This window comes from Furipterus horrens, unplaced genomic scaffold (assembly GCF_987537825.1).
Source record: "Furipterus horrens unplaced genomic scaffold, mFurHor1.1.pri manual_scaffold_8, whole genome shotgun sequence".
In the NCBI taxonomy this organism is placed as follows: Eukaryota; Metazoa; Chordata; class Mammalia; order Chiroptera; family Furipteridae; genus Furipterus; species Furipterus horrens.
This window is the reverse complement of record NW_028327178.1, coordinates 68,233,199-68,247,340: the sequence shown is the minus strand read 5'-3', so window position 1 is coordinate 68,247,340 and position 14,142 is coordinate 68,233,199. Positions and strand designations below refer to the sequence as shown.

At 46.2% G+C, this 14,142-nt stretch overlaps 1 long non-coding RNA gene across 1 annotated transcript; it reads right to left on the bottom strand.

Moving 5' to 3' along the window:
• Positions 1-5,704: 5,704 nt before the first annotated feature.
• On the bottom strand, positions 5,705-12,024 carry LOC150003097 (uncharacterized). The gene is made up of 2 exons (XR_016512651.1): positions 11,788-12,024; positions 5,705-6,694 (listed from the first exon to the last, which is right to left on the bottom strand). It is a non-coding gene; the product is annotated as an uncharacterized LOC150003097 (long non-coding RNA).
• Between the last annotated feature and the right edge of the window lie 2,118 nt (positions 12,025-14,142).

Below are 14,142 nucleotides of genomic sequence, written 5' to 3'. Positions count from 1 at the left end.
GCAAACGCTGCACTAAGAAATCATCTTGTGAATCCAGGCCTTTGGGGGAGCTTGTCATCCTCAATATGTGGCTTTCATCAGCATAACTCCCATCCAGGAAAAAGGAATAGGAAAGTGCAAGTATGACTTTCTGATTACTCCCATCACCTTTGCTTACATTTCATTGGTGAGAACTTGGTTGCAAGCAAGGCTGGGAAACGTAGTCCCACTGGGCAGCCATATGCCCATCCATAAGAGAATAAATTAGTGAGAAGTGGCAGACAGGAGTCTCTGACATAGGGAAATCAGGTAATGGCCCAAGTGCCTGCAGCTAGTTAGTGGACAACTAGAGTGATAAGCCTCTGCCCATTTTTTTTTTTTTTTATTCCTACTACACCCATATTGATTCCATTCAGACTATGGCAAGTCGCAAATATCATGCTTATCACTCTGATATTCTGCAGGGTTCATTTCCCCTCATCACAGAGTCAGCAAAACAGAATAAGCCTTTGTAACTCCTTTCAAGTTCACTCTACAATAGGGTGCTGAATTGGACTTTCTCACCAAAGCAAATGGCATAAGGGGTCATAGTACTTTTTAAAAAAAAAAAATGCTTTATTGATTATGCTGTTACAGTTGTCCCAATTTCTTTTCCCTTTGTTCCCCTCCACCCAATGGCATCCCTCCCTCCAGTTGTCCGCCCCCCCTCTTAGTCCATGCCCATTGGTTGTGCATATAGTTCCTCTCAACATCTTCCTATCTACTCCACTCCCTCCTACTATGCTTAATTCCTGCACCATCTCCCTCTCTTTCCCCCCTTCCCCATCCTCCCTGACCTCCCTGCAAAATGTTCCCCATACCTATAATTCTTTTCACACTCTCATTGCCTAATTAGTTTGCCTTTGTTTTGGTTCCCTAGCTTCTGTTGTTGGTTGTTGTGATACAGCTTTCATTTAATGTTCATAGTTTTGATCCTTTCTCCTAAATAAGTCCCTTTAACATCTCATATAAGTGGTTTGGATCTGATGAACTCCTTCAGTTTTACTTTGTCCTGGAAGCACTTTCTCTGCCCTTCTATTCTGAATGACAGCTTCACTGGATAGAGTATTCGAGGTTGTATGTTTTGCTGTTCATTACTTTGAATATTTCTTGTCAGTCCTTTCTTGCCTGCAGAGTTTCTTTTGAGAAATCCGCTGATAGTCTTATTGGGACGTATTTGTATGTAATTCTCTTCTTCTCTCTTGCTGCTTTTAAGATCTCTATTTAGCCCTAATTTCTGACATTTTGATTATAATGTGTCTTGGAGTGGTTCTCCCTGGGTCCAGTTATTTTGGAACTCTCTGTGCTTCCTGGACCTGTAACTCTATTTCCTTCCCCAAGTTAGGGAAGTTCTGCTTCATTATTTTTTCACATAATTTTTCAACTTCTAGTTCTTCTTCTTCACCTTCTGGCAACCCTATGATTTGGATGTTGGCCCGCTTATAGCTGTTCGATAAGTTTCTGAGCCTCTCCTCATTTTCCTCACTTTTTGTTTCCTCTTTCTGCACTGGTTGACTGTTTGTTCCTTTCCTTTATTCCAATTTGTTGATCTGACCCCTGGTTTTCTCACCCTCACCACTAGTTTCATATGTGTTTTTATTCATTTCAGCAGGACTAGCCTTCATTCCTTCCCTGTCTTGTTTAAGATCTGCTGTTAGGTATAAGCACTTTTATAAGCAAAGCTCTGAACTGTGCCTCAGAAAGATTTTCTATCTGCTGCTTCCTTAGATTAGATATTTGCTGTCTGGTCAGCTGCATCACCAGGATCTCTATCATGATTTGTGCCATCTTGAAAAGTTTTGTGTTTACCTTTGCTTCCTGGGCAGGGCTGTCACACCTCTTACGCTATAGGGTGGGGAGCCCTATGCACTCATCACAACCGGGCGTTTTCTGTAGGGATGGGGGTCCAAGATGAATTCCTGCCGTTCAATCTCCACTGAGAGACCAGGAGCCTCCTCCTCCGTCCCCACCCCCACCGGGCCTCACAGTCCAAGGCAATGGGGGTCTGCTTTCCCTGGCTTTGGAATCGCAACCTGACGAGTCTGATCTGCAGCCGGGGGTACTCCCCAGGCACTTCTCGCCTCCCCTTAAATACAGGTGTCTGTGCTTACCAGTGTCCTGCCTTTGTCACTGTTGCTGTCGTGGACAGCACAGCTTGACCTCTCCTCCCTGGCTTTGCCCCTCCTACCTCTCTAGATGCGCAACACTTCTATATTACTTCATACGTTGGACTTCCATTTATTTTCTGGAACTTCTGGTTATTGCTGGTTTTGTGGTAGTTGTATTCCTTCTTATTTGTAGAGGGAGGCGGGTGTGTCAGTCTAGGCCTCCACCTTGGCTGGGAGTCTCCTGTGTTTGTTTGTTTCCATGTCCCAGGGAGAGCTGTTGCTCCTACTACATTTTAAGGGGCGGAGTCTTAGGGATTCATCAGTAACGGGTGACCTGTTTCACCACGTTGTGGCACTGTATCAAGGGGAGGGGTCTGAGAAGGAACAATTCTGCCTGCCCAGCACTTGCCCCTTTTCCAGACATTTCTCCCATTTCTGCACCAGACTGGCACCCCTCTAACTGATGCCCTGACCATCGTTCCCAGAGTGGGTGGGTCTGCGGACATTCTAGGTCCATGGGGGCCCTTTAAACAAGCAGACTCTGCTGAGACCGGTATTTTCTGCCTCCGTCTCAATCCCCACTGGTTTGCACAGTCAAAAGCAATGAGACCTGATTTTTCCTGGACCTGGGACAGTGAGCTACTCTGGTGAGGAGCTGGGAACGCTCCCCAGGTGTCCAGCCCGCTGCTGTTGCCACTGCTTCTACCACCACGCCGTGTCCTCTCTGCCTGGGTTCTGCCCCTCCTACCTGTCTGGATGAGTATTTCTTCTTTATATCTTTGTTTGCTGGACTTCCATGCACTTTGATTTTCTGGAACTTCTGGTTGTTTCTAGTTTTGAGGTAGTTGTATTCCTTCTTAGTTGGGGAGGGAGACGCAGCGTGTCTGTCTATGCCTCCATTTTGGCCAGAAGTCCCATAGTCCCTATTTTTAAGCAGAGTCAGCCAGCCTCACTGCTAAGTCCATGTTGTTCCTTGGCACAAATTCTTTATAAATCTAACAATTGTCCATCTTTCTCAAGGAACTCTACTGGCATACACCAGAACAGTGTCTTAAAAGCAATACAAATCTGCAATGACAACAGTGTCAAGGGTACCCCTGGACTTATGGGGAGTTCACCTGTCTACTATAATCGCAGTCCTGGCCAGAGGAGGAAAAGGAAAAGACCATGGGGCTGGCTAAAATCTTTGATGATCAGAGACATCTTACGGTCATCTTTGAAGAACCTGTACTTATTTCTGTGGCTTGCAATGATCCACAGGCTGATAAGTGCTAAAGCTCTTGATATTTGAATCTACTATCAGGGATGGAAATGCCCACCTCACATCAGCACCCAGCACAACTCATTTAAATATTAAAATAGAGGAAAATGAGAGCAGACAGGTTTATCTAAGTGAAACCCCTTCATAACTTTTACATGCTAATCCATATTTTTCAAATTTTGTTTTTGACAAAAAAAAAAAAGGTTTTTTTTGTTTGTTTTTTTGTTTTTTACCAAGGGCAATGGAAGCAAATGAATTGAAATAATTTATTTATCACAAGAATTTGTTTAATTGCTCTGACTGTTCTTGTCTCTCAAATTATATTTTATAATCCTTTTATCCTCAATAGATATAGTACTGGGTTTTTAAATAACTATTCTGTCCCGTGGCCATTCTTTAACTTTTCCCAAGATAGAGAAGGTAAATTTCCTTTACAATTAGGTTGGAAATAACCAGGGTATGTGTTGCTTATTTATTTATTTTTGATCCTCACCCAGTGATATATTCATTGATTTTAGTGAAAGAGATAGAGAGAAACATCAATGTGAGAAAGAAACATTGATCTGTTGCCTTCCCTAAGCACCCTGACCAGTGATCAAACCTGCAACCTAGGTATGTACTCTGACTAGGGATGGAACCTGCAAACTTTTGGTGCACAGGATGACACTTTAATCAACTGAGCCACCTGGCCAGGGCTTAAGTTATTGAACATCACCTATTACTATATTTCCAATATTTTTAGTGCAAGTGTACATGAGTAACAGTTATCTCTGATTTGAACTCTACAAAGTAAGGTGGTAATCTAGATTCTTTTTTTTTCACCAACAATTTCCAGTTATGCTCAGCAAGTCTCCCTCTAATGCAGATCTCAACCTCATTTAGGAGACTGTGTTGAAAATATGTATCTAATCACCAAGAAGCCAAGCATTTATCAGAATAATCATTCTGAACTCGTCAACTTTAATGTATCCAGACGGCTTTTCAGGAGAGGGATCATTAGTTTGTTTTCTTTTTTTTTTAATCTCAAAATTTCAATATTCTGTGGCTTTACTAAATAGTCAAAAACATAATCAGACTTCATGGCCTTCTTGTTTAATGGCCATTTTCTGCCCATATGCTGCCTTGAAAAATAGTCAAACAAATGTAAAGAAGACAAATATCAAACATAAACTACTGCCAAAGGGGGATAGGTTGTGTGCATAAAAATGAGTAACATCAGAGCTACAGATTAAGAAACTGAATGTGTTTGTGTTTAAAATTAGAATAGTTCCCAAAAGAATCAATCATGTTCCATTTAAGAAGAGAAATGTTTTCAAATCACTCTGCTGGCTAGAAGTCTGAATCAAAGTCAGAAATTAATAAAAAGATGCAGAGAGACCCCCCCATCATAAGTAACAGATGATTTGTATGCTTATAAGGGCCTGCAAGGCCTGATTGTGTCTATAGTTCTTTGGGGAATATATAGATATAATAAAATGTGAAAAGAAAAGGTTAAAATAGAAATGAATATTCTTGTAGAAATGCTATTGTGATATTCTTGTGACACAATGGCTTATTTTCTGGAGATGTAATTCTTCAGTTGAGCTCAAGTAAGCATTGTATTTATTGTAAAATTGTATATTTAGACCTATAATATAAAGAGTTTGCCTGTATTTAAAGCATAGTGCTACCCCAGGCTCATTAGAGTACAAGGGCAGAGTTCTATCATATTACTGCTTTGACACTACTCTGAACTTCGGAGTAGTTTTCAGTGGCTTCAAGTACTTAGATTGTCAGCTGTAAGGAAATAGAAAGTAGAATATTGAATGGGTGAGGTGTATACATCAAACACGTAAGAATGTATAAGCAGAGATAAGGATATTAGTTGAACATCCTGTTACAGTGCAGTCAGTGCAGAACACTTCCAGGGTAAACATAGATTTGCAGTAAATAGAGCTGCAATGCACAGGCTGCAAAAATTAGAGCAGTCAGAGTCTTGTTCAAGATCACATGGTTCCTTTCTAGACTTTATATCAGGAGCAGGGCTTTGCTAAGGATGGCAGAAAGATACAGGAATGGAATTAGAGCCAGAAATCTTAAGAGCAAAAGATAACAAAGAAAAAGTGTCTAAATTCAGGTCTGTTTTGACAACAGGATCGCATCATTCTACAAGTGCTTCCTTCAGAATTCAAATTAGGGCCAACTCAACGTTTTGGCTTGCATACATACCTGGCTGGGGGTGAAGACAGGGAGGAGGGAGTGTTGTCAGGAGGACAAGTGGGGAGAAGTTATTTAAGGACTACATCCAGCTAAAATAATTCACACCTGTTTTCTGGTATCTCAATTCGTTTTTATGTATTTATTTCTGGAATAAATAATACCTTCATGTAAGGAGAACATTAAAAGGTGCAAGAAGCAACATAGTGAAAACTTGGTGTCCCTCTCATACACCTATCTTATGTCCCTTCCAGTTGCAACGACCATTGGGACCCTTCCTTGAAGATATTTCCGTACACAAGTCCAGTCACTCAGTTTCAATCCATGATATTAAAGAAAAACAGCCGCCACCCCTATCCAGTCCCTCCCAACACCCATGTCTTCCCCGCTTCAGGTTATTCTTCACTCAGTCCTCCTCTCCAGCAGATCTATTCTATTCATCTCAGGGTCCTTAATCGAGGACCTGTTGACCACCGTGATGACCCAAGCGTTTTTATTTCTCTTTTTTAAAGGCAGGATTATTCCTTAATGATAATGACTTATTTTACACATTGGCATCACCTGATGTTTAAAATATAAGAAAGCAGTTGTCCGCCAGACACTAGAGGCCCTCGGAGTATGCCTGAAGACCCCGTCAAAACGTTTCCAAACTGAATAGTCATTGGGCTGCCAGATAATTCAGAAATTATTTGTATGAGCTGTTTATCAAATTATTAACCACACAGATGTTGTTTGACTGAAGAGCAGATGAATCCCCTCTCTGGCAGCCGCATAGACAAAGGTTTCCAGGAATAATTGGAGATGTGCGTTGAATATTAAATTAATTTACTGCTCTTAATTCTTATGCAAATTCTGACCTTCGATGGCGCCTATCAATTACCCCACGCTCAGTAAAAACAAGGTGACAGTTTCTTTTCTTCTCTTTGCTTTTTTCATAAGAAATCGAAAAAGGAAATATTTGCAATAAGCAGGCGGTAGGAGCAACACGTAACTGGAATTATTTAATTGAATCTCCAAGTTTTCAGGAACGTCCGTAGAGGATAAAACCCCAGAATGCAGGGGAGAGGGCAGGAGAGGCGAAGGAATTTGTTGGTTTGACTGCACCTGTGGGCTGGGAAAAATAGAGCAATGAGTCGGACTGGTGAAGGCAAATAAAAACACTGGTCTGCAGGAGGACGTGGACCTTAGTGATGGTGAGAGTTCAAGGTTAGCGCCTGGCTTCCACTGGGCACGCTTTTCGGTATAAGGACTGCGCGCTTCCTCAAACTCGGGTGAGGACTGGAAGCTCCTTTTCTCAGCTTTCCTTGGCTGCTGCCTACAAGTTCTCCCTCGGATCGGGGAGCGGTGTCTTCGTATTACTTATCTTTTCAGGATGTCAACTTGTCTTTACAACCTCGACCGAATAGGGAGAGAAGGGGGGGGTGGGGGGGCAGTTGGGGCGGGGGTTGAGGGGGGAGAGAAAGAGGAAGAAGGAGAGATTTTATTCTTTGTTTGAAAAACCGGAGCACAGCGCAGTGTATGTTCAACTCTTGACATCCCGGGTGGGCCGAAATGCGATTTGTCTCTTGCGTGAAGTGACACCCATTTTTCTCTTTGAATTGAGCAAACTCCCGGGCTTTGTCTGCGCTAGTGGCTTAAACTCTGTTCTGTTTCTGCGCCCCGGTGGTGGGCTGTAAAACTGGGGTCTCTGAGTCTTTCATCATATTTTTAATAAGGAAAACCAAATCGGGCTCATAACGTCATCAGTCCCGGCTCGACCTTGCCAGGACCTCCGCAGCCCGAAGATGTTGCCAGCGGCCCCGGCGCAGTCAAGACGCTCCGCCTTTCAGCTTCTCTCGGCCAGCACAAAAGCCAGACAACAATATCAATTAATCATGCAGTCGGCAAACAAGGAGATTTATCCCGAGACAAACAGCCCCACCAAGAGCCACTGAATGGGCGTGATTAGCATGTGAAAAGGCGAGCAAAACTCCCCGGTTCAACAGCTAAAGAGCAATTTGATGGGGCTGGGATGGGGAAATTACTTGATTAGCGTCAGTCCGAGGAGAGCACGGTTACAGCCCCTCCGTCTGGAATCCGACAGGGAAACAAAACGCTCTGGTAAACACGGGGATGTAGAGGGAAAGCGGGCAAGAGAGAGTAGCGCGGGCACCCGCACTGGTGAGACGTGATTTGGACGGGGGCGAGAATAGTTGGCAAAGGGAATGACCTGAGAGCCACGGCGAAAGCCGGAGGCCCGAGCCAACTGGAGCAGCGACAACTGGTTTTCACCGCCCTCACCTACGACTCCCAGGGTCGGCACAGGGCGTACACAGAACACCCAGTGCTGGAGGTTGGCCATCACTAGTTGCCCTGGCTCTGGTGCCAAAGACAGTAAGAGAGACACCTGAGGAGGGAAAGACCCACTCCAGCAGTCCCTTGTAGCCCCGGGAACCTCAGGGAACCAGTCCGCTGCAGCGGCAGGCGAAGCCCCCGCCAGCTCTAGGGCCACCGCCCAAATCACAGTCGCAAAGCCAGCCGCACAGCCATTCCACCAGTAGCTCTGCGGTTCCATTCGCAAGGGCATAGAAGACTGGAGCCGGGCAGGACGTGTTTTCTGGCCTCTCCGAATTTAGTCACCCTGTTCCTGTCCCCTCGGAAAGCTGACACATTTGGTCTCAACGTTTTACGAAAAAAAAAAAAAAGTTCTCTGGCTGCACCCCCAATGGGAGGAGGTGGGAAGTTGGGAGGTAGCGCCCCAACTGCGTGCAGGGAAGTGGGTGCTGAAGGCTCGCAGGTGAGGGCACAAGGGCCTTGGGGTAGGGGCCTGGATAAAGCAAGCCCTTGCGCTAAGGGCCCCGGTGGACAGCTCCTGGGTCTGCCTTGCATCCGGATACGCAGGGCTAGACGTGGCAGTGTGGGAAGCTACGCTTTGCCACCTTCTCTCAGGTCCAGAGGGCAGCTCCAAAGGTCCGCGACCCAACCCCGCGCAGGGTTTGATATGGACCGCACCTTTATCCGCTGCGGGAAATATTCAGACAAGCGTGGGTTGGTGGACTGGGCAATTGTCTTCTTCTGAAGGAAACGCTAAGAGAACGCGGCTCAGAGTCCGCAGAACTAGGCCAAGTGGAGACTGCGGACACGCTTAGGTCGGTCCATGCCTTCCCCGCCACCTCCCAAAGTACTCTTGTGCTAAGTCTGAGCCAACCCCAAACGAGATGAGCTTAGATTCCTACTCTCAACGCGCCTGTAACCTTCCCTTTCCACGCCTGCCCACAACCCCTTTCTCTCTGGCTCCTCCCAGTGTCAGGGGAGGGAAGGGCTCCCCACCCACTCCCCAAATGCCCTCTGGAACCCAAAACCCATTAAAAGGGTCTTTCCAGCCCATGCCCCGAATTGGGGTGCACGGATGAGTCTCCGGAGAATCTAATTCGGCCTTCACGAAGTACATTAAACAAATGTTATATATACTTCAACAGGCAGATTCGCCAAGACCCTGGTAGTCTCAAATTCACCCTGCCCCTTGGCACAAATGAACCAAGCACTAAGGAGTCAAATCTTGTTTTATATAAAAGTAGAGGGACGTGGACCGCCCCATAAAGATGAAAAATTGTCCCCCAGTTGAACAATGTTAACAAACCTCAGCGTATGGCCGACTTTCAAACGCTCAGTTCTTTATGAAATGCCTCCGGCGGCGGGAGTATAGCGAACTCGAGCTCGCCTCCCTTCCTTTCTCCTGCGCCCTCTCCCTCTCTCTCCCTCTCTACTCCACGCTGAAGCCACAGTGAGGCTCCTTCCTCTCTTGCCCTTGGTAGAACACCGCGAGCCACGGCTCCCGGTCTGGCACTCGTGCTGAGGTCATAGGGGACGGCAACTCTGAACAACTCATCAGAAAGAGAGGCAGCAGTGGCATGCTCTAGCTAGAACTCGAGACCCGCCAACTTGGAGAAGGTACACCTGGGGCTCGAAGCCACAGACCCGCAGGCAGCACCGCAGAACTTAAGGAAACAGGTGCCTTGCGTACCTACATCTTTCTCTCCTCTACGCTTAAGCACCTTGTGACCCTAAGCGCTTTCTCCGGGTGGCTATAACTATATTTTAATTTCAAAGCAAAGTGATTGAACCATCTCAAACTTGGCTTGTGGACGGGGTGATGGCAGGAAACCCGGTGGCTGAATGCCTTTGCCTGCGGGGCGGCAGAGCCTTTCCTACTAATAACGACGGTTCAGGGCTGGCTTTGTGGTTATTTTTGCAAGTTCTGCCCGGTGCCCAGCATATTGCACTGAAAAGCAAAAGAGGCCACTGCAATTTATTCCAATGGACGGTTTTTAAGAAGCTGGCAATTTGAACTGGCTGGGTGTTATTTAGTGCAATATGAAATCAAATGATCCTATTTCTCAAATAACAGTGTCTGTGAAGAGAAGTGAATCCTCTGAAAGGGTAATTGTGTGCTGATGGTGTTTCCCATTATAGTATTCGGCAGCAGGGCTGAGAGCGAGAGGTGAAATCAATGTGCGAACATGCACTTGGGAGACAGAAGAAAGACAGCACTGCTCGCGTGTGGCACGTTGAATTAACAATGCCACCCGATGTGGCGCCGACTTCGACGTCATTTTGCAGGAGATCGACGACATCATTAGACATGAGTGATCTTGTGGATGAAAATATAAAACTAATTCTTCCTCCTTTTGCAACTTTGGGAATTGTTAGGAATCGCCATCACCCTCACTGTATCCTGGTGTCGTTTAGTCAGACTACAGAGTGACGATAATCTGGGAAATAAAGCCTCACTTGGAGCCCCTCATCATCCCTCTCCCCCCATGTAAATATTGAGAACACCGGGTTCTTCCAATGACGGGCTTCTGTTTAGGATCTTCCCAGTCCGGCTCTGGTAATTTAATTTCTGGGAAAGATTTTTTGTGTCCACGAGGTGCCTGTTATTTCTGCAGTGTGTGGCAGCTTTTTGAGTTGGAAAAAGTTGGCCCTGAGCATTTAAATTGTCCTCCATGGGTCCAGCTACTGTTTTTGGTGAAAACCAGATACAAGGGTTCAGCTGAGTCTGATAGAAGCATAGACAAAGAGCAAATTTAAGGAATGATTTTAAGAACAGGGACAAAAGTGGAAGTCCGCGACCTGCTCGCTTGCTCTTGGAATGCGTCAGCTCCCCAGAGTAGAGCGCCAGCATGCACACCAGTGATATATAGGGCTACCTCTCTGCAGAATTATTCCCAGTAGCTCAGGCGATTGCAGGCAGCAGCCTTGCCCATAAACGTTTTTTACTTATCACTCGGGCACCTTTAGGGAAGCGGCTTCCTCTTTAGACTAGCGTGCAAATCTGGGCAAAGCAGGGTTCAGCTGGAGCAAAGGCACCAGGGGAAAGGTGCTTCCAGGGCCAACGCCTTTGGGGGTTTTCTTCATTCCACCTCCCCCCACCCTGCAGACTTTTTTCCTACGGAGGATTTTGTATAGTCCAAATATCCTAGAATTTTAAGCACCCTGCACACGCTAACTCGCGGCATTTCAGGCCAAGCCTCCTAGAATGAATTTGTGCTTGTTTCTGCTTTAGCTAAGCAGGTTCATTTTAGTATTCTATTACGGAGAAATGTATGTCTCCCTAAGATTATATGTATGTAATCTCCACACAGTAATTTCTGTTTACAAGTCCATTTGGTTATTCATGATTTCCCCCATTCCTTGGCGCTACTTCCAAATATCTAGAGAAGGAAGATATGGTAATTACTGCGTATCCGAGAAGCCTGGCCATTGCACCTGCAGCCCGGACATCAAGCGCGCGGTTCCCGGAGCTCTCTCAGGATTCGCTGGCTGAAGGAAAGCAGGTAGCCTGGGTTCAGCCCGGGCCGTCCCTTTCAGGATGCCATTGCCTAGCTGAAAATTCAGCCAGGAGCGGTCCTCCCGCCAGGTCCTGGGCACCGTCTGGACACCCGGCCCTCCCGAGCCCAGGTGTGGCCATTCTTATCCTCCCGTTTGGCTTCTGAACAGCCTGGATGAACTTTCCTAGAGTTCTCAGGGGACACTCTTGCCTCTCGCAGCCGTGCTCCCCCCACGCCCCCCACCCCCCGCTGAATGTTAAGCCCTTCGATTTGATCACGAAGCTACGCTCCCTCTCGCCTGAGAGGGGTCTCACAGGTTCTACACCCGAGACTGCCGTCTCCCGTCTCCCTCGCAGCCCCGGCGCTCAGCACTGGAGCAAAAGCAGCCATCTACCTCGCCCAAGGCAGGACTGCGCCATGACCGCGGGAACGGTGTGAGGACAGCAGGTTCCTCTACCCGCATCACCCAGCACGGGACAACCGCCTTCAAACCTGTGTTCACTCCTCTCCTAGAACCAGTTCTCCATCATTTAAGAAGACAGTAACAGCCAGAAGTTACCCCAGAGACTTAGCTTAGATCGGTTCCTCCCGCCTCCGCCCCAGTAAGTCAAGTTCAGAACCCCGGAGACTCGGCACCTAGTTTTGTTAGCGCTTCTTCGCCTTCCCGAGGTTTCAGGCTGTTGTTCGGCTTTATACTCCCCCTCTCCCCCGAGATGTGACTGAACCTTGGGCTGGCATGGTCCTCGGTGAGCACAGGAGGGAGCTGGGGTCCGCAGCCCGGGGTAAAGAAGAAGATTTGGGTGACTGTAGCCGGCCGCTACCTCCTCGCCTGCAGGGAAACCTTCAAAGTCCAGGCGTGGAGGGCGGAGGCTGGGAGAAGACTCAGCCCTGCCAATCCTCGCGCCCCTTCCTCCCAGGGGTGTGGGGGTACCAAGGACTCTCCAAGGCCCTGTGGCGGAGAAACAGGGGAGTTAAGAGAGTGATATCTTCCCTTGCTGGGGCTATTTCCCGGCCCCTCCATGCCTCTGCTTGGGTCAGAGCTGCCGCCGCTCTCCCAGTTCCGTGGTCAGAATCAAGTTGCCCTGTGCCCATAGCTACCCTCCCCGCTCTGCAAACCACCTTTTCCCCCATAACCCTATCTAACCGCCCTCCCCTCCGGGAGACCGGTCCTGGCACCGACTGACCTTGGGAAGGCTCTGCCGGCAGGCTGGAGGAGCCTCGAGGTTATGTCGGAGGAAGAAGGCTGCTTCGCACGCTGCCCAGACCCCCAGGCTCCGCGCTGCGTTGGCCCGGACGGCGAGGGAGCGCAGAGTTCTCCGCCCCCACGCCTTATAATTTAATCACACATGAAATTAAATTATCAAGGCGCTCATTAATCACCATGAGAGTTATTGGGACTGAACACGCTGCTGTGTGTTCTGACAGCCCAAACCGGTTCGCGGGATCAGGGTGTGTCTTGAGTTTGGGGGATGAAGGGGTTATCAAACCACTCTTGAGAAACACTGTGAGCCACACGCAGGCTGATGGGGTCTTCTGCCTGGAAAATGACTTGGAAAAGCGCTGGTTGGGATTCTGAGTTTGGTCAGGGATTTGTCAAAACTCAAATGCATCTCTCCTGAGCCCCTTTCCTTAATAGTTGGATTTTGATCATGATGGTTAAGACAGCCTGTGTGGTATCAATCAACAGACTCTTAAATTGCAGTTTTTCAGAAGGTGAATTTGACTGGAACCTGTGCATCTTCATTACCTGCTATGGATGATATGAAATTAATGTGTTTGAAATACGGATGAAATCTCACTGAAGTCATTTCAAAGGAGTTTTCCCCCAACTCAAAGGGACTCTCTTACCTTTGGCATACTACAGATGGGAAATAAAGGAAAATAAGCGATTTTTAAAAATTAAATTCTTAATTTGAGGTTTTCTTTTTAAAAGTAACTCGTGTGTTTCTCTCTGAAGTCTCTAGAAACTGGTTTTATTTTCCAGTTTTTCAATTTATCTATTTCTATGGATTCTTAAAATGAATAACCAATTAAATGGAAGTTCATATGTTTCGGTCCCATACACTAGGAGTATGTACTCATAAAAACTTGACTTAGTGTCACAAAAGGGGATAATTAGTTCTTAGCATTCAGAGCCTAATACACCGGTAGAACAATAAACTAAAGAAAGAGCATCCTCTCCACACCCCTACCCCTGTGGGTGATGTAGATATGAATCTGTCAACCTACCTTAAAAAAAAAAATCCAATTTGAAATTAGTCTTTGAAGAAATGTAATTCTCAAATTAAGTCTTTTCCCACTTTAGCATAAGCTATTACTAGTGTGTAGCAAGAGGTCAGTCCCTGTAGGAAATAGGTGTGATTTAGTTAAGTTGGCAAGCAAAGCTTTCTAAACAAATTGTAGACCAAATCAAATTATTTCCTTTTAAAAATATAACAACAAATGTCAACCAAAGTTATGTTCGAAATCCTTAGCAGCCAAATTGTTCTACCTTTTTGACCAGAAAGTGTGATCAATTTAGTAAGTAAACATGCACATAAATCTTCTATGGTTTTGGTTTATCACAACAAATACGGTCAATATTATTAAATGTGTTCAAGACCATTGTTGACATATTTTCATACATCTTAAACAAGCTCCTGAGGGGAAGTCATAATATGGTGTGGATTATTTTAAATAAACCAATGGAGGAAAAAAATTCATATTATCTTTTCCCCAGCAGTTCATTGCTATGTATATTCTCCAACAA